The following is a 21,275-nucleotide window of genomic DNA, read 5'->3' as shown; positions in this document are numbered from 1 at the left end:
TGTGACCAAGCCATAGCATAGGCATACTGCAACTGGAATAATATTGAAGGTGTACTGATGAAATTCATATTTGACTTCACTGCGCTCTTTCTCTCTCAAGAAGGAAAGTAGCAGACTGGTTAAGACGCTCATCAGCCGACGCTATGTCCGTGAGGGCCTGGGTTCGATTCCCGCTCTTGCCCTTTCTGTCAAGTTGGATCGAAATAAAAAACCAAACTGAGCGTCTTTTCATTTGTATGAAAGCGAGGTCCTGTGTGCAGCACGCACTTGGCGCACGGAAACAGAACCCACTTCAACAAAATCCTTGTTCTCTGGCAAAGTTCTTAGGAAGATATGTACACAAATGCATGGGTTATGTTGGTGCCAGGCATTTGCCTAACAGATGTGGCGTTGTGTGGATATGGGTTTGATCCGAACGCAGTGACGCCTCCTTCAGAAACTGCACACACCCGCCTCTCTCTTTCTCGCTTATTCGCATAGTTTACATCGTTTTCAGTCATTTTTAGGAACAGGCCAAACTCTGAAGCTTTTCAATTAATTCGCTGTTAACAAATAAATGAATTTGCAAACAGTTGTGCTGTGCTGAAAACTCAAGGCTGTATTTCGTCATACGGTTATCTACTCACTCACCAAGAGATGGGGATAAGTGAATGACTTTTAAACCGTCTGTATCCGACCTGTTGGCGGCAGCGTATTTCAGCCGTATTTTGGGACGTTCTACATTCGCCTTGCGAGGTAACAGTTTTAAAACAATGCTGTTTGTCCAGCTGTAGACATCCTCGTTTATAATCGGACACCACAAATAATCCAGGTGGTACTGAATATCGGGATACACACGCTTCTCCCCTCTAAACTGTAGTGCTTGGAAACCGACATGATAGCAATAGGTTACCCGCAACTTTAGGACCAACCAAAGTGGAACTTCAAGCTGGAAATAGCAAACGTGCAGGTGGCTTTGGTTAAATGTAAACCAGATGTTAGTAGTGCCTTCTGTAGTAATTGATGACGTAACGATGCATCGCTGGCCATCTTTAACAGGTAGGCTGAATGAATTCGAGTCGTTCCTGTGTTCAACCATTCCTTCTTCTGTGTTCTCGCCAGTCGCCGTATTATTCCACACGATCAAAATCACAACAAGAGAAATAGGTTTCAACAGACCAGATGACATGGTTCTGCTTTGAAACTTTTCAAAGGGCTGTCTTATCAAGCAACATTCAAAACTGCACCATGTCAGTCTTTTCAAATGTCTATTAAACTTTCAAGAAACATCATTTTTGAAGAGCTTGTTACTGTATGCAAGTACTTTATATACAGGGCTTAGTTATACACACACACATACGTGCACACGTGCGCGCACACGCATACATACACACACGCTCACACACAAACTCCCCCCTCCCCCCCTCCCCGACACACGCACGCCCGCAAACATTCACACACATAGTCATAAGATGGAATATTTGTGTCACCAGCATTCGGTGATAAATGCACACGCACACACACACATACGCACACACACTCACAAACACACTCACACACATGTTTACATGCGTACGCAAGCACACGCACACACACACAGACACACACACACAAACACACAGACACGCACAGTAACACGCACAGTAACACACACAGACACATACACACAAACAAACAAACAAGTGCGTTTCTACACTTCATTTTCAAGTAATCATTTCCCCCCAACAGTCAAGATTCCACCTTAAAAATCGTTTTCTTTGTGTAGCCATGTACCCGAGTGGTATATAAGGGTACAGTGGTACAAAAGAACTAAACTGAATGATTGACTTACTGAATTAAAGGATATACAAGAATCCCCACGCACAGGCCAGGAACATATAGAGGCCAGTCACAAAAGGGTTTTTCTATTGTTTCATTTCTACAGTAGTTAATTAGAAGTTAAGAAGGATAAGAAGAGATAAAACAAAGATGAGGAGAATAAGAAGAATAAGAAGGCAGTGCCTGGAATGACAAAAACAAATGTTGTTAGCACAACATGTCGGCACAAGTGAATAGTAAAGCACATGTATACATATCAGATGGAAAGACTATCACTCGGTTTGGGATCAGCAACAATATACGATAAGATAATGCATATGTGTGAAGACCAAACACTGACATCAAATGACATTTCAAATACATTACATAGTGTAGATAAAGTAATTGAAGCTATGGTGATTTAGTGAAAGTACACTGACAGTATTGATTAGGTAAAGCTTATACTGTGTCAAAATGACTCATGTTGCACTGTACTGGAGTAAGCCATACAGGAGAGAGCACGATAACTAAATTACAATTAACAGACTGATACATATCAGGTGGTTTTAACCAATAACTGATATTAATCCAACACTATCTTGTAATCACCACAGAATACTACACACATCTTAAGAGTACTGAGTACACTGTAACTGTGAAGCTATAATACTGAGAGTCAGTGAAAAACTGTTGCAGCATAACTGATGTCAGCATGTAAAATAATACATGAATAGTAAACGAGATAATAGAATCAGTGGCTTTGAGATTATACTTGCAAACTGATAGACCAGATAGTAAGTGAAGAACCATCATAGCTTAACTCTTTCCATATGAATGGCGAAAGAGACGACATCAACAGCGTTTCACCCCAATTACCATCATCAAAATATTGCAAGTGGAAGGCGCTTATACTGAAGACGTGAATGTGGACAAAGAATACCACAATTCTGATGATGGAAGCTAAAGGTTGGGTCATTCAGACACCCACTGGACATCCGAGGGGTCTGTGTAGAGGAGAAGAGAGGACTGGCCACACTGAAGCGGGATAAGTAACCTAACCTTCATCAGTGGCAGCAGATGAGAAAGAATGCGTCATCCACTAGAACATTCTCCAACAAACTATCAGTGCAGATACGTCATTGACTGAGACGTCAAGACGAATCAAATGGAATACTGCACCAAACATATGATGACATGACAATTTTCTAGACCAATCATAGCCAAGCTGTGACTACATGTCAAAGCAATAACTGAACAAAGCAATAACTGAAAAAAGCAATATCAACATACTCATATGAACACAAGTACTGTATCGAAGAATACAATTTACAAATCCTCAGCACAATTTACACACTGTACTTACAACAATACATAGCGAGATGTCAGCCTCTGGGACAACACACACACACACACTGCTTGCAAAACAGCAAGAGAGAAAGAGAGCAGGCACCATCCAGACTGGCCAGGTCAAAAGTGACCACTAATCACCCACTCCGTCTCTTTATGCAAATTAGGCAGACTGCAAAGACAATCGCGTGTGCCGCGAAACAAATCGGCTCAAATGCACCTAAATTTGCTTAGCAGTGTGTTAGTTACAAGGTGTTCAGTGATAGATCTCTAAATGATTCCTGAACTGATTTCCGTCGGATAGGTCACAAAAGAAAGAGCTCAACACCAACTTTCTAATGAGTATAAAATGAAGTGTTGATTATTTATGATGGATTTATAATCTTAATTAAGTCACCTGAAAAGGGTCAGTTTTGGAGAGCTCATCGCGGAAAATTACAAACTGCTTTAAATCAGTTTGACGTAGGCAAACACACATGGATTAGATTGAAAGATGGAAATGCGACGATTCTGCTAGTATATAATACTTGTAGTTTACTGTTCCGACAAAAGAGATATTAATTAAATACGCTGCATCAGAAACACAGATTAGAGCTCGCCCAATTGCGTACAGTAACAACACTTAGCTGGAGTGGTTTGTGGCGAGATAAAATGATGTAAGCTTAGCATCAGTTGAAATCTTTAGACTGACGGATGATTAAAATGATATCAAGTAAGCTTCTAGCTGATCAGTACGGCCAGTCCTCTCTTCTCCTCTACACCCCCCCCCTGGATGTCCAGTGGGTGTCTGAATGACCCAACCTTCAGCTTCCGTCGTCAGAATTGTGGTATTCTTTGTCAACATTCACGTCTTAAGTATGAGAGCCTTCCGCTTGCAATATTTTGATGATGGTAATTGGGGTGAAACGCTGTTAACATCGTCTGTGTCGCCGTTCGTATGGAGAGAGTTAATGTGTGTGTGTAAGCACAACACATATATTGCAGTGACTTAGTGCGTTGGGTTATGCTGCTAGTCAGGCATCTGCCTAGCAGATGTGGTGTAGCGTGTATGGATTTTTTCCAAACGCAGTGATGCCTCCTTGAGCAATTGAAGAATCTGAAATTGAAACTGTCAAGCAATAACTCAATGACTCCCAAATCAGTTGACTGTCCGTTCAGAATACTTGTGAATATAGGAACGAGAATGGCGTGTACTTTCCCTACACTTTTCCTTGGACTGAAAAACTCCAATCCAGGTTTCCCGAGGAGAAAAAAAAAATGACAGATCAACATTTCATTTCAGTCACAAAAGTGAAAACCAACAATTAGATCTAAGGAGGCTGTAATGAAAAATGCGGGTTGTTCACGGCTAGTATTAGGACGAAAGGGGAGGTGGGGGCCGGGGGGTCAGAGGGGTTGCTGGTGGTCAAACGAATGAGGCAAACAGAAGGAAAAAGAGAAGGATGCAAAGAACGTGGACTTGATTCAGTCTTCAAACAAGCACGATGGAAATGCAGAACCCTCTTGTAACAGACGCTGTGGACACAGGGAGTGATATGTGATGGGTGTGTTATTCGCCCACGCTTCCCCACTCTCTCTCACAACGTCACCATCACTATCATGATCGTCGTTGTCGTTGCCTCCCCCTTCCCCCCCCTCTCTCTCTGTTTGTCTGTCTGTATGTCGTGCACACACATACATACACAGCAGCAAAGACACACAAGGACATAGACACAGAGGCACAGCCTGAGACAGAGAGACGGACAGACAAAACAGACCCCCCACCCCCCAAACACATGACTAGAGGGGAAAGAGGCAGACAAACGTAACCCACAGTGCAAATGTAAGCGAATTTTGGAACTCTGCCTGTGTGAGTTGCTGGTTTTCAGACAAAACAATGCTTTGCGTGCAGCATATCTTCCCTGACCTGCCCAGTTTTACCTGGTTGTCATGATTTCACTGGGTACTACTATACCAGCCGTGAAGCTTTCATTTCTGTACCCCAGACTGTAGAAGCTGTTCTCCAGCGAAAATTTGCTGAAGTTGAATAACAAGACAGGAACAGACTGCTGTTTTTTAAAAAAAATTTTTATTTAAAAAAAAATATATATATTTTACTACTTGCGGTATTTACTTCAGTATATTCTGTACAAGGAACGGAAACCATGACCCCAAGACAGTGTGATCTTTTTGTACTGACCCACTTTTCGTACTGCCCTTTCTGTCCTGGTCCCCTCAGTAGACATGTCAAACCAAACTTGTACACCAGGGTATGTGTTCCTGAAAGCTTCATACTTTAAACTCCACTGACTGCAGACAAAAGAAACATTCGGCTACATCCGCATTTCTTCCCCTCCAATCCTGTGTGACCAACGAGTGAACTTACACGCACTGTTGTGAATACTACTCATACTACTCATTCCGTCTTGAAGGGAAAAATTGGAGATATTGCCAAATTTCCCACGGACCTGCATGCAGAAGAAAGTGGTCGCCTGTGGACTATCACTACGCTTCATGCTGGCCCACAAAACTCAAGATGACGACTTGTGCCCCACCATCCAGTCCGTCATGAACGTTGTCAGCTCCAGAATCCATGAAGCCATTCATAAAGATACCTGCATCCAGGTTGAATCCGCTTCCCTTTGCTTCACTTCAATTAGGGAAACTTTGGAGATAATCAAGGCAATAACCTTAATGACTTCCAAGTGGCACTTATAAAGAATAAGTGTAAAAGAAGAAAAGAAAAGAAAAAAAGAACTAAGGGATCTCTTGAGAACCCATGTTAAAAAAAAAAAACCCGGAAAAAACGCTGCCTTCGAAATAGGACATTTTTTACTGTACACATTCAAGGTCTCCCCTTGCTCCTAACAGCACAACATCCACTGTAAAGGAAGTCAGTGAATTCCTGGGAAGCAAAATGAAATGAAATGAAATTATAGTGCTTAGAGCCTCGCCGACCACTAAGGCCATCTCAAGGCTATCGCCGCGTCAATTACTACTACAAGGCTAAAAAAAACAACCAATTAAAACGAGTCACCACTTCAAACTTTCCACTCCAAAGTTAAAAAAAACTTCCATAGTTTAAAACCTTCAAATCTGGTTAAAAAGGTTCACTTCTTTTAAGAAGTCCATCAGTGCCCACGGAGGGACATCACGAAACAAAGTCTTCAAAGAAACCGCCGTGTAATGTCTGCATCTAACGTCATGCAGATCCCAACAGTCAAGGAGCACATGTTTCACGGTGAGAGGCTCGTCACAGGGAATGCATCGAGGGGCCTCCTCCCCCTTCAACAAGTAAGAATGAGTAAAAAAAGTGTGCCCCGTACGCAGTCTGCACAGCACAGACTACTCCTTTCTGTTCTTCACCCCCGAAGGGAGGGTCTCTTTTAGGTCCGAACGGATCTGGAAGAGCTTGTTGTCCGTCTGGGTGTTCCACTTCTCCTGCCAAAGATCCTTAACGTAAGTATTGACCTTCCGCTTCATGTCTGTATTGGGTACCAAGGATCTGGACAATTCTTTCTTTACAGCATTCCTGGCCAGCAGGTCCGCCCTTTCGTTACCACGAATGCCAACATGTCCGGGAACCCAGGCCAACACAACCTCGTATCCTTTCTTCGTTGCGAGAGTAAAAGTTTCATAAAATTCCAGCAGTTTGGGATGAGTGATATTCCTGCAGGCGATCGCCTCCAGGGCTGACAAGGAGTTGGAAAAGATCATGAATCTCTTCTGTTTGGAAGAGAGAACCATTTTTAACCCCAGGACCAGTGCGGTCAGTTCCGCGGTGTATACCGAGCTGTCAGACAGGATGTGTTCCGTTGAGGGCCGGTCAGGAAAGGTGGGACAGAACGCAGATGCGGCGACTCCGTCCTCTGACTTGGAACCGTCAGTGAAGATGCCTTGAAAAGTGGGGAATTAGTGGCACAGTTCCGAAAAGTAGGTTCTGTAGGCCAGAGAACTGGTGGTGTCCTTACGGTACGAGGCCAGATCGAATCGGACCTCAGGTGTTGTAAAGGTCCACGGAGGGCTGTCAGGGAACTTAGAGAAATCCGAGATGGCACCGACATCCAGATCGGCCTTTTCTAAGTGCGGCTGAATGCGGAGTCCGAGAGGAGGTATGCAGTTTGGGTTGTCTGTAAATTTCTTATCGAAAGGGTTGTCGAATACAGTGTCGTAAGCAGGGTTTGTAGGTTCCGAAAACAATTTCAAATAATAATTCAGGGTCAGCTTCAATCTGCGGTTGGAGAGAGGCGGTTCCCCCGCCTCTGCGTACAGGCTGTGCACAGGGGTGGTGCGGAAAGCACCTAAGCTGAGACGGAGCCCTTGGTGGTGTACAGGGTCCAAAAGTTTCAGGTAGGACGGTCTGGCCGAGCCGTATACAACACTTCCATAATCCAGTTTGGACCGGACCAGGGCTCTGTAGAGGTGCAAGAGAGTTCTCTTATCAGCACCCCAGTTCGTGTGTGCCACAACTCGGATGATGTTCAGGGCTTTTAGGCAAGATATTTTCAGCTGTTTAATGTGGCTGAGAAAATTCAGCTTCTGATCGAAGATGACCCCTAGAAATCTGGCTTCCTTGACCACCGGGATGGTGGATGTTCCCAGACGGATTTCAGGGTCTGGATAAAACTGGCGAAAATTATGAAAATGGATGCATTCAGTTTTGGAGGAGGAAAATGTGAAGCCATTCTCCTCTGCCCAACACTGGATCTTGTTGACGCAGAGCTGAAGCCGTCGCTGGATGCTGGCGTATGTGCTGCCGGTTGCATATAAGGCAAAATCCTCCACGAACAGCGAGCTGTCCGATCCTTTCTGAACGGATTGAACGATGTCATTAATTTTGATGCTGAAAAGAGCCGGTGACAGGATGCTCCCTTGCGGGACACCCAGCTCCTGCTCGTGAATGTCGGACAGGGTGGTGCCGACTCTCACCTGGAATTGTCTGTCTTGTAAAAAATTGTGGATGAACTGAGGCAGGTGTCCTCGGAAGCCGAGCTTGTGCAAGTCGGAAAGAATACCAAACTTCCACGTGGTATCGTAAGCTTTCTCCAAGTCAAAAAATATGGCCACCACATGTTGTTTGTTGACGAAAGCATTTCTTATCATGGTTTCCAGACGAACCAGATGGTCAACGGTAGAGCGATGCTTGCGGAAACCGCACTGTTCTTTCGCCAGAAGGCCGTCGGTCTCTAGTTTCCACATCAGTCTACCGTTGACCATCTTCTCCATCAGTTTGCAGACGCAGCTGGTCAGTGCAATTGGGCGGTAGTTGGAGGGGTTCGAGGGGTCTTTTCCCGGTTTCGGCAGCGGGATTATGAGGGCTTTCCGCCAGGAGGGTGGAAAGAAGCCTGTGACCCAGATGTGGTTATAAACTTTAAGCAGGGTGTCCAGACAGGTTTGGGGAAGGTGCTTTAGGAGTTTATAATGGACCTCGTCCATTCCTGGACAGGAATCCGTACAGGTCTGAAGGGCAGATTTAAGTTCGTTCATTGTGAAAGGAAGGTTGTAATTCTCTGTGTTGTCGGAAAAGAAGTTACATGGTGTTTTTTCTGACAGGTTTTTGGTTTTAAGAAAGCGAGCAGATTTGTTAGCAGATCTCGAGTTCTGTTCTATTGTGGAGGCAAGCAAATTGGCAACTGCTTTCTTCTCTGTGACCAGAGCGTCTGAAAGTTTAAGATGGTGGAAGGTCGGGCATGCGTTTTTGCCCTTAATTCTTTTTAAAACCCTCCACACTTTCTTCTTGGGTGTGTTGGAGGTTAAGGAAGAGCAGAAATCTCTCCATGACTTCCTCTGGCTCTTTTTAAAAACATACCTGGCTTTCGCCCTCAGCTGTTGATGGGTTCAAACGCTATCGGACTCCGGTCTCCGAAAGACGCGTCGCTGCGCTCTCTTCCGAGACTTGCGGGCCTCCCGACATTCCGCGTTGAACCAGGGCGTTCTAGGGACCTGAGGCTTGGAGGTAGACGATGGGACTGCTGCTTTGGCGCAATCTAAAACGATCCGAGTCAGAGCTTCAGCAGGGTCCTTGCTTTTCAATACTGTTTCTTCCTGCAGCTCCGCTCTTATCTTGGTGGTAAAAAAACTCCAGTCTGCTTTGTCGTAGTACAGGCGGTCAGTCAGAGAGTCACCTTCTCCATCTGTGGGGCGGAGGACGACAGGAAAGTGGTCACTCCCGTGCAGACCGTCGTGCACCTTCCACTCGTAGTCCAGGACCAACGATGGATCGCAGACCGACAGATCTAAACACGAGAGCTTTCCAGAGGACAGATGCAGGTAAGTGGGAGACCTTGTCGTTAAGACAGCACAAGTCCATGTCAGAGAGAAGGTTTTCTAAGAGAAGACCTCGGGCTGATGTCATCTCACTTCCCCAGAGCGGGGGAGTGTCCATTGAAGTCGCCCAACAGTAAAAACGGATGTGGGAGCTGGTCGACCAGGTTCATGAGGTCCTGCCTCAGAACACGGACGGAAGGGGGGGAAGGTAGAGAGAGCAGACAGTGATGGTTTTCTCAAGCGTGACTGCCACCGCCTGTAAAGGGGTGCTTAAAAGAACTGTACTGTATAAAAGGGACTTTAGAATAAAAAGAAGCGGCACCTCCCGTGAATCCCTTTGGCTTCGGTTGAGCGGGTTTAAAAACGGAGTTAAAACCAGAGAGAGATAAAACCTTGCCATCTCTTTGCAGAGTCTCCTGCAGTGCCAGCACTGAAGGTTTCAAAGCACGACAAAGCAGCTGGAGTTCCTGGAAGTTGGCATAGAATCCCCGGATATTCCAGTGGATCACTGCCATTAAAAAGGTTTTTAAAAAAAATAAAGCAGCAGTCTATTCCATCGCTACCCCCTGCTCCTCCACTTGCGGTGGCTCAAGGTCCGCCAGGATGGAGTATTTGTTTCTCGACATAAATTTTTCGGATTCCGACCGAGTCGGAATATCCACCACCTCGGCCCCCTCCGATCCCGCCGTGGCCGCAACCCTCCCCTCTTGAGTTTTGGAGGTTACGGGGGGCTTCCGGCCACTTCCGCCAGCCGAGGGCAGGCAGACGAGAGGCGGGGCGAGGGGGGCCGGGGGGTGGGGTGGGGCGGGAGGCGGACAACGTGCCTCTGCCCGAGGCTTTCTCTCCCGCCCAGCAGGCCCCCTGAGGACTGCCGCGCAGGATGGGAAGGGGTGGACACAGCGCCTCACCCAAGGCCCAACGGTTCCGACGAGGCGGTTAAGGTCGTCCGTCTTCCTGGGAAGCAAACAATTTACTGCTTCCCTTTATACGTCAGACTGTTTCCACACAGGTGAAAGCACAAGATTAGGTCCCATCGTTCTGATGAACCGGACATAATAAAACGGGATATAAAACAATAAGAAAAAAGTGAAATGCGATACAAGTGGTTTCAAAAACAAACCATGAGCAGCTGGAAATATTTGACCCTATCGTCCTTACAGTGTCCTTACTGAAGAAACAAAACATCCATCTATCATTCTCCCTGACTGCTTTACCCCCACCTTCAAATCCCCCATTGATGTTGCCGACAAGCACTGGTCACCCACCAGTGAAACCGAAATGTCTCAGATCGCATAGATTTCATGAACTTTAAAAAAGCGTGATGATGCATCATATGAAACAGAGGTTCAGACGAAATTTGTGGAGGATGCCCATGGTACAAGCAGGACATCGAGATGTACCCAAAATTAATGTGCCCCAAGATAAGATCTTGCTCGAGAAACATTCAATACAAGCCTGGACCCATGAATTTTTTACCGATTCTGAAGCAGAGAAGGAAAAATTAAAAACAATCTAACCGACTCTACTGAACAGAGGAAAGCCCTCAGATTGCTCAAACTACTCCCTGTTTCTCATGGTGTCGCGTCTCGCTGTGCTGATAAGTCAGGGGTCACTGTCATAACTGATCTTGAAAAAGATGATGAAAACTTTTCTAGGACAGCTACATAATACCCCACAGAGTACGACATCCTTCTAGCAGATCCCACTCCGAAATGAATATGACAGTAAAAGGCTGGAGTATGAAATAGCCAGAAAGGGACAAACTGCTGCAGATGTAGCTGAAACATTAACAATTATACATAAGAATGTCACACTATGTACTGTTAACCATTTATCAAAAACCCACAAAGAAAGACCCCCTTCCAATCAGACTTTTACTTTCGGGTTGTGGAACACCTACGCAACCGACATTTAACACATTCAAACTTTGTAGACACAAAAGAATTTCTTACCCCCCTAAAAAAAAAAGAAACAAAAAACAAAACAAAACAGGAAAACAAAACACCCCACACAAAAACAACAACAACAAAAAACAAAACAAAAAACTATACTAAAAAAAAAAACACCCCCCTCAAAAAAGCAAACAAAAAAAAAAAAACAAAAAAAAACCAACAAAAAAAACAAACCAAAAAAAAAAACAACACCACACAAAACACCCCAGACAATCATCCTTTCCCAAAACTCCATCCCACAAACCCACACCACTCCAAAAAAATGGGGGGCACCAGACGCGCGCACCACGCACACCCCGACTTTAAGGCATATGAAATGTGAATGTTTAAAAAAAAGTAAAAAAACATAAAAAAAAAAAAATTTAAAATGGATAAACATAAAAGTGAAGACAAGAAACAAAAAACAATAAAAAAAAGAAAAAAATTAATAAAAAAAAATTTGCGGATTTGCCCCCAGGGGGACTCATCAAAAACCTCCATTATAAAAAAACCAAAAAACATTTTTTTCAGCTTAAAATGAAAAAATTTTAAACCCTTTCCCCCCAAAATGCATTTATCGACTGGTTAAAGGACCAAACCTAGGACAGAGTACAAACCCTCGTGCCGAAAACGAAATTTTAACCAATAAACCCGGCAAAATAAATGGGTTTTTTTTGTGTAACAAATATTGATAATATCGACTTCAAATTAAATGCTTGTTTGTATCACCCGGGCGACAGAAATGGAGAATTAGCGCTTTTGGGCTGTATCCCCCCAAATACTGTATGGGTTGATTTGTGAAACTCCAAACGGGGTTTTGGGGATCCACGAAGAAACAAACGCGGGAAAAAGGGCTAAATTGAGCAAACTAAAGAAAGTAGGAAGTGTGATTTTTGGACCATTGTCAAAAAAACCACCCCCCAGGATCCAAAACATTTTTGAAAATCTTCCCAGTTGAGACTTTGCAGCGACGAAAAAGGACTTTTGTGAAAATTTCGGTTGTGAAATTTGGGAAAATTTTTTTCAAATGAACGAAACAAAAAAGGGAATAAAAATGTCAACAGAAAAATTGTGCCAATTGAGATGTGAAAAAATCTGAAACTCTTGTGTTTATTAATTCATTTTGATATGGGCGCTTTGATCGACTTGTGCCGGTTTATTTTGTGTTTGTCCTTCTCTCTCCTCTGGACATGATGTGTGGGAAGCGTGTTTCGAATAGGGGGGGGAGGAGTGGGGGAAAAAGGGGAAAAAGGAGAGAGAGGAGGAGGAGAGGACATTTAAGTGGGTCGTGAGGTTATGTTATTATGTATGTATGGAGGATGGGGTAAGTTTATTTGGCATAGTTTTTACACTTCGAACAAAAACGTTTTTCTACTTTTGGGAAAATTTAGAGTCTTAGATTTCGCCAATTTTGACATTTTTATGGATTTACCAAAACACACAACCAACAAAAACCAAACACACAACACACACACAAAACCAGGTTTTTACAAGGAAATGGTAATTACACAAATTTAAAATTTGTTTGATCCTTCAAAGAACATGGAAAAAAAAGGAACCCAAAGAATCCCAAAAAAGAAAAATCCGTATCGCATGGCAAGCATTGAATTCTGTCAAAGTCACGTTAGACTTGGTTTTTTGGGATCGATCTGGGTAAAGATTTTCGGCGCTGAAAGGAGTGGGTGAAAAAAGGGTGCCCCAGAATGGGGGGGTTTTTTTTTTCGTGTGGGTGTGGCCTAGCTGCGTGTAGTTTGGGAGCACAATTTTAAAAACTTTTTGTGTTTTGCATGACCTTAAACTTGCCGAAAAAAGGGGGAGGGAAGACCACAAACAATAAACGAAAAATAAGAAATGTAAAGAAAAAACATGTGGTTTTATTACATTTCTTTGTCATTTTTTAATGTGTGGCTCATCTACAGGGGTTTTATTTGCTGTGTGTGCGATGTGCGAGTGTGTGGTGTGTGTGTTGTGGTGTGTGGTGTGTTTGTGTTTGTGAGGGTCGTACTTACCGTTTGTGTTTTCGATTTGCCAAAGCATCAAGGTCAACTTTAAATATTCCAAAACCTTCACTTTAAAACTGTACATACACAAATTTCAAAAAAAAATTCGCTGTTTCCAACCCCCTCACTTCCCCCTATATCTTATCAAACCTTTCATTCGTTTTTTCACTTTCCAAAAAATCTTTTAATGTTGGAAGGGGTTTTCGATTGAGTCGTTATTAACTGCTGGCTGCTGAAAAACACTGCTTTTTGCTTATCTATTCTTCAGTTTTTTACGTTGTTTTATGTGTTCATTCGTCTTTCTTCCCTTTTTTTAAAAATCTATATTCTTTTTAAACAGGATCGTTCTGCCAAAAAAAAAAACAGAAGCACTACTTTTTCCTTCGTTTTGAATGGCACAAGTGTGTCGCCTCTTGGGGCTACAAAATGGTGGGGACTAGAAAAGGAGTTCATTTATCGTACAAGTTGCTCGCCTTCTCGTGTTCCCCAAAAAAAAAGGGCGATTAGGTGTATTCAGAATTGATCGTTTCCCGCTCGAAGTTATTTTTTTTTTGCGTTTAATCAGTTGATTTTTTTTTGGTCATGTCTAGTTTATATTTCGACAAGTTTAGGAAGCAGCAAAAAATGTAATTGCTTTAAATAAGTTAAAAATGGAAACATGGGAGCGAGTAGTGAATTCTAAAAAAAGGTGTAACCCCCAAAGCTTCTTTCCGTTAAGCCAGCATGTCAGGAAAAAAAGCAGCTGGACCACCCACATATTCCCGAAGTGACCCCGGCTGTTGTCTGGGGAGAAAACAAAAAACTTTCTTTCTTCGTATTTAAGATTGGCGTTCAAACGTTTAAAAAAGGTTTACGCCCGTTCTGTAATAAATGTCCTGTTTATTGAAGAAAAGGGACCCTTTTTACCCCGAAGATCGTCACTCAGAAGGCAACCCCAAAACTTACCGGCGAAGGAATGCGTCGATCGATGTATCCCCCCGAAGTTTCCCGATTTTGTCTGATCAATGCTGAATTTAAACTTAAGAAGCGTACTTCAATGGTTTTGTCTTAAACAGTTATTTCCCGATAAGGGGACATATGATTTGAACCCCTCCCTGTTCTCATAGCCCAAGCCCTCCCCGCCCCCCCCACTTTCTTACCCAATCGTCTTTTCATCTGTTATCACGGGGGAAAAACCCCCTATGCCTTACTGGCGGGTCTTTGGGGGAAAAAGATGGGGCCCCTGCATGACTTTGCAAAACGGTAGAGTTTTTGAGGGTTTTTGGTTTCCCGGGGTTTTTGGGAAAAAAGCCAGGGGGAAATTTAAGCTATACTTTTTTTTTTTGATTGAAGCAAGCGGCAGCCTAGTTGGAAAAAGGTACCCGATTTGTCGGGGAAAGTTTTGATGTCTTTTTTTTTATATGTTTGCATATGCATGTTGTTTCTTTTATTGTTGCTGTTTACTAATAGAGGCAAATTCAGTTTTTTAACCACAAATTTTTAAAAGTTTTTAATCGATCGCGTCCGTACAAAAACCCCTGAGTTTTTTTTTGGCAGCGATAAGAAATTTGCAGTTTAGTTTTTTCTTTTCGGCGTTTTTTTTTGTAGAAAAGTGTTCGTGTAAAGGGGAAAGGGGTTGAGCTAGTTTAATGGGAAACAAAATACGCCACGCTGTGTTTTACCCCCTGGTTTTTGGGGGGTCCAGCTTTGCCAAGAGTCCGCGACACCAATTGGGAAAAACCCGCTAAAATCTGACATGGCAATGACCCGGAGGGCGGCGAAGGGATCTTTGGAACGGGTTTTGTCTTTTTTAACAACTTTTCTTTTTTTCTCGATCGAACGTGACAGAGATTGGGTTTTTTCAGACGTTTGATAAGACCTGGGCCCGCTGCATGCCCAAAATTGACCATGTTAAAACAATCAAAAAGCTAAAATAAAAGACGACCCGGGGAAAATCAACTCTCGTGACCGGCAGAGGAAAAGCAGATTCCCGAGAATGTAGGGGAAATTTCCCCTTGGGGCACCCAGGGGGGTAAAGGGACTGAGGCCAGAATTAAATTTCCTAATCCCCCTATGATGTACAGGCCGTAAACTGTGTGGTCCCAAAACCCAAGGTACGAATGGAAAAGCCAGACTTAAAGCGATAAGGGTGATGAGGCCAAAAATCGACGTACTTACAGAATAAGGGAAATGAATCCAGAAAAATCTTACTTTTTGTGCTTCCTTTCCAAAAATTTTTTTCCACAAGTAGGTCCCCTATATACACGGGCCAACCCAAAGATCAATAAAAAAATCCCATGAAAAAATAGACACGGGCCCGGGGAAAAAAACACTGCATAACCCAATTTTGCGTTTTGACCGCAAGGTATACAAAGCTTAAAGGTTCCCCCAAAAAAGCGCTATGGAAAAAATGAAAATAGCAGCTCGGAAGGCAAAAATTCAGCAAATTAAAACAAGAGGAAATTTCGTCCCCTGGCCAAAGCCAACCCCACAAAACTGTCAGGGAAGAAGCGGACAGCACAGTTTGGAAGTTTTTCTGCAAAAAATGTTTTATTTATTCATTTCCTTAAAGAAATCAGGGGGGAAATCCAACCTGGGCAACCTTGCATGTCCAAGGTCTTTAGATTTCCTAAAAAATCCTGTTCCGTGAGGGAGCTCAATTGCTTTGAGAAAAAATCAATCATTTCAACCGGGCTGTATCCCAGAACTTGTAAGGGGAAAAAAAGATAGAAACTCGAGAAATATTCGACACAGGGAGTTTTAAATCTATGCGGAATTGGAACCCGAAAATTTCCCTACAACAAAGGGTTTCCAAAAGATCCAGCTCTTTCAGTTTCCTTTTAAAAAGGAAAGGCGTTTAAGAAAAATGCTGTATTAAGTTATCACTGATTTCCAACACATGGGTTAGGCAGTGTATGTCCTCATATTTTCCGCCCCACCTCCGACACCAAATTTGATAAGCTGGTCTGCCTGCGATAAAAATTTCCCAAAGTAGCCCCCCCCCCCTTGCCTTTCCAGATATCGTTTCTTTGGGGGAAAAAGTCCCCATCAAAGATGAGGGAGTCGGTAAAAGACACCCGAACGACACACTGTCGGAAAGGTCGTCACCTTACACATAGTTATCGTCCCGCTGGGCACTGAGGGAACCTCACGAGGTGGTTCACGGCAAAACATATTTTTTCGGGCCTTCCCACGACTCGGTACAGCCCCTTACATGTTTTTCATCACATCCCCTTCATCCTCTGTCCTACACATTTCGCCATTACACCCGGTTAAAAGGCAGACAGTAAACGTTTTTCAGGGGATTGGAAGTGAGAATTTGGCACGAGTGTGTTCCCCGGAAGAGGATCAAAGAGAAACTTTGGGCTGTCGAAACTGAAAGGCTGGAGGGTTTGACATTGAAAATGTTGTGACAGACGGACTCTGAACCCCAGTACTTCTCATCAGTTCTGTTCCCTGGGTAAAGTTATCAAAACATTGTATATACTTACAAAACTGTAAACAGTAATTTAAAAACAAAGAGAGAAAAGCAAGAAAAAAAAAAGACAAAAGAAATGAAAAAATGAGGGGGGAGAGAGAGAGGAGAGAGAGAGGGGGGGAGAGAGGGGAAAAGAAATTCCCGGGAAATTGAAGAACCGATATTTGGTACACTAATTTTCCCCCTTCATTGCTCTGTTTGTTTGTTTCTGTCTGCTCTCTGGTCGGCCCGTCTGTGTCTGGCCCCTTTCTCTCTGAACCTCCCTTTGTGGTTTTGTTGGATGATGATGGTGGATGATGATGTGATTGTTTTAAAACTTATCCTTGGTGTTGTTTTCTGTTTTTTTTAAATACGAAAGAAAAAATTTTTTTTTGTAGGGACCCCCTCCCATGTAAATTTTAGTATCTTTTTCCAAGTAACATTTTAGAATTATTTATGTCTAAAATTTAAACAAACGAAAACATGTTTGAAAAAGAAAGATGCAAACAATCAAGTGAACACATTTGAAAAATTAGATGGAGATTAAAACAGAAAAAAGAAAGGAAGGGAAAAAAAAAAAAAAAAAAAAAACAAACAAAAAAAAACAAACAAAAAAACAAAAACCAAACAAAAAACAAAAACAAAAAAATAATACACAAAACAAAACAACAAAAAAACAAAAAACAAAAAAACAACAAAAAACAAAAAACAAAACAACAACAAAAAAAAAAAAACAAAACAGAAAGGATGGACCAGAACCACAATGACAGAGACAACAAAAATCAGGACCTGGCCCTGGCCACAACTAAAGGTGGCTTTTCCACCAAGGCGGGAACTGGCAAAACGATTCATACTGCTATCACCACCAATCTGACGCCAAGTCACACACCACACTGTATGGCACGTCTTCATCCGTTGACCACTCCTGAAGTATAGGCGCGGTGTACATCTCAACAAACTTTGCACCATCGCGGTCAGGAACATGCCTCACGGTCCAAGTGCTCTGTGCACAACTAACATGTCAGGGTCGCAGACCCAGCGCAAAACTTGTGTTCACGTGCCCACTCCCTTTGGGACAAAAAAAAAAAAAAAAAAAGTTAGGAGAGGCACAGGGGGATGCTGTAGATGTCCAATGTTGCATTGATGCTAATTGATGTTTGCTGCTGGGCTTGTGATCTGGAAGGCATGGGCCACTTCGCAGGAGCATCTCATGCAGCGCTTCCGATTGCCTACCAAGAAATTACAAAGGCTGATTACCCTCCCTCCCCCACTTCCCTCCCCACACACACACGCACGCACACAGAGGGGGAATACAACCTACCTCCCTCCGCTTCAAAAAGAAATTACATGCACCTTTTTATATGCCATTTTTACTTATTACATATTGTTTCGTTGAACTAAATCCCATCCCATCCACGTACGTAAACGTTATCCGCAAACTTATTGAAAACCACTCATAATTTGTTCTTAGGTTAAGGTACAGTGTAAAGAAAGTGCGAGATAGACAGAAAATAAAACCAATTAAGAATGGACTTTGTTTTGCTGTAAGTGTATGCTGCTATATGTTCCCTTTGTCCTCAATCAGAAGTATTCTCCCCAAAAACACGAAAAATCACATATTAAACCACACCCCTATTTATTATTAAAGAAGATTATCAACACAGCTGTTAATCATGCCTGGACTTGGAAATAAATTTCTTTTATGGGGGGGAAAAACAAATTTTTTAACTTCACCGCCTTGAATGTTCTTCAGCAGTCTCGCCAGCTCCTGGCTCCTTCACTCAGCACGTCCCGATGGTCCCACCATCAAGTTCATCCTTCTGGTGAGCCAAAAGTTCGTCCCGATGGTCCGACAATCAGTTCTAGAAAGTCCAGTGTGCCCCAGTCCTGGCCACCTCGGCCACAAAACTTAAAAAACCGTGGCCTTGTCCCGGCACTAGATGCCTGCACATTTTTAGTAGCATAGTTCCTTGATTTTTTCGGGAAGCAAAACCCCCCTCATTTCAGTCCCACTACAGACCATGTTTTGAATTTATTCAGGGAACCCTATGGGACAAACAAGACAACATAGACACCATACCTTTACATAAAACACTAAAAGGAATCTTCATCCAATATCTTGAACATAAATTCCAATTATCACTGAGCTAATAAAAAAAAAAAAAAAATTTGCTTGGAAACGTAGGTCCATTCACCCACCCTAAGTAATGCCAAAACACAAATTTACCTTAAAATGATTTCCCATTCAATTACATCAGGGAAATACCAAAATGTAAGCTGCTTAGAACACACACATTGAATGTTTAAAAAAAAAACAATACCATTTCTTAGCCATCGAATAGTCCAACAAAACACTTAATTACAAAATATAAAGTAACTTAATATCTTTTATCACCAATGTATATCATCAAAGCCACCAAGTCCTGATTACTCCTACAAGCTATACAACAACCTCAAAATCAACCAACCAACATGATCAATGTATTCATTCAAACGTACTTAAATATATCCATTGAAATGTCATGCTTTTATATTACTATGGTCATTAACATCACACAACGTATTCAAAGTCATTTCAAAACTGGAGTGCATAATTATCAACATTACAGGCACAAATAAGTCCCAAAAAACCTGGACAGCTTCATGACCCCATCTGGCACAATCTGCACTTCACAGCAGCACATCACATTCATAAAAACTCATGCTATGATTACAAAAATGCACGTGAAAACACGTGATGAACCCATTTTTCAAAAGAAAACAATTTCCCAATCCCCCCGATATATAGTTGCCCCTGTAAAAAAAATGGATCTAGGGAAAAGTAGCATATCATTTATCTTTACAGGATGTTTAGTTAAAGAACATAAATTTATTGTGGGACTTTCTGTTTTTTATATATTTCTAATATATATATATATATATATTTATATATTATATATATATATATATAAACCCTCCAAGGCTTCATAGCATGTGTCCAAAAAGAAGTTTGAATAGGAACATGTTTGCACTGCAAGCACAATCAGCTTTTTATTCAAGCAACATGGTTGTCTCAATTGGAGTTTGCTCGGGATTAAAGAAACAATGAGGCAAAAACGAACCATTTCTCTGCTGACTATTGCGTGGTGTGTACATGTCACAAATGATCGGTAGGAATTGCAGGATATAACTTCTTTTTTATAAGAGGCATCTGGCTTTGTTCATGTGTTACTCTTATCTAGTTGTTTGCTTGCTGGACATCCGTAGCATACGCAACATTGGCTTGAAGTTGTGTTCCCTGTGAATGAGAGGAGGATTCAACCCTATGTTGTTGTTTTTTTTGGTCCTTTGATATCTCAGAAAACTTCTCTTATTTTAGGTTAGCTGGATAGATCTCTCGATAGATTATTCTTTCTCCATTATTTCCTAAGCCTGAGGTCCTAGGCCAGAATGTGGGGGGGGGGGGGGGGGGGGGGGGGGGGGGGGGGGCGGGGGGGGGGGGGGGGGGGGGGGGGGGGGGGGGGGGGTAGTGGGGGGGGGGAAATTTTGTATTCTTTGTCTATCAATAAACATATCTGATATTCTGTTCTCACTCTCTCTACATTTTTCATCCTGCCCCTCTACCTCAACCACCTCTTTTTTCAACTGAATAGATCATCCCTGCCATTGATTTTCAGAAATGGTGGATTTCCAATAAATGGCATAATATGGATGATGGATAGAAAATAATGGATAATGATTAGGTTAATGTTCATATCATTTTATTTCCAGTCTAAGACCATCATCTTAGATTACTGACTATAAAATAGATAAAACGAACGCGTCATTAAAATAAACAATTGCTTTCTTATATTTTATCTTCCCTTATCAAATATTACTAATATATCTACATATAAACAGATATCGAGAGAGCAGGTGCCTTGTTGACAACCTCCTCTTACAGGAAAAACCAATCTGCAACCTAACCTTGTCTGTAAAGCTGGATTTAATATTCTTTAACATAAGTCTTTATCCAATTACATATATAAAAAAAAAAAATCAAACAAAACAAAACAAACAACTCGCCACCCCCCGCCACCCCCCCCCTGCTAAGCTTCCAGAAACTGTATTAAAGAATTGGCAAGTCTAAAGATTCAAAAACCTTTTCAACAATTAGGGCAAAGGCTAAGGTCAGGGTCTATGCTTTATAACCAGTAGAGGCTAGTTGTTAGTAAGTTTATATGTTATCTCCCAACTTTTTTTATCGCAAACAAAATCCAGTTGCTCTTCATTGATTAAAAATTTTGGAAAGAAGATTATAAACTGTTATGGTACATACTTGTGTATCGATGGTTTGCTACTTTTCTTTTTGGTTTCAAAATAATTGCCGATGCCTGTTTTTTTATTAGTTCTGTAATGTGTGTTAGTGGCTTAGTTGTGTTCAACTTCCACACAGTAACAATACCCAAAAATAATGGGAGAAAAGAAACTTTTGCTATTAATATAAGAATACAGGGCGCTTTTACTATTTCAAATTTCGGTCAAAATTTCTGGTTCCCTTTTCTTGGAAACAAATTGGGA

The sequence above is a fragment of the Babylonia areolata genome, chromosome 19 (genome assembly GCF_041734735.1).
Source record: "Babylonia areolata isolate BAREFJ2019XMU chromosome 19, ASM4173473v1, whole genome shotgun sequence".
Lineage (NCBI taxonomy): Eukaryota > Metazoa > Mollusca > Gastropoda > Neogastropoda > Buccinidae > Babylonia > Babylonia areolata.
The sequence above is the reverse complement of the archived record's forward strand: the minus strand, read 5'-3'. Positions refer to the sequence as shown.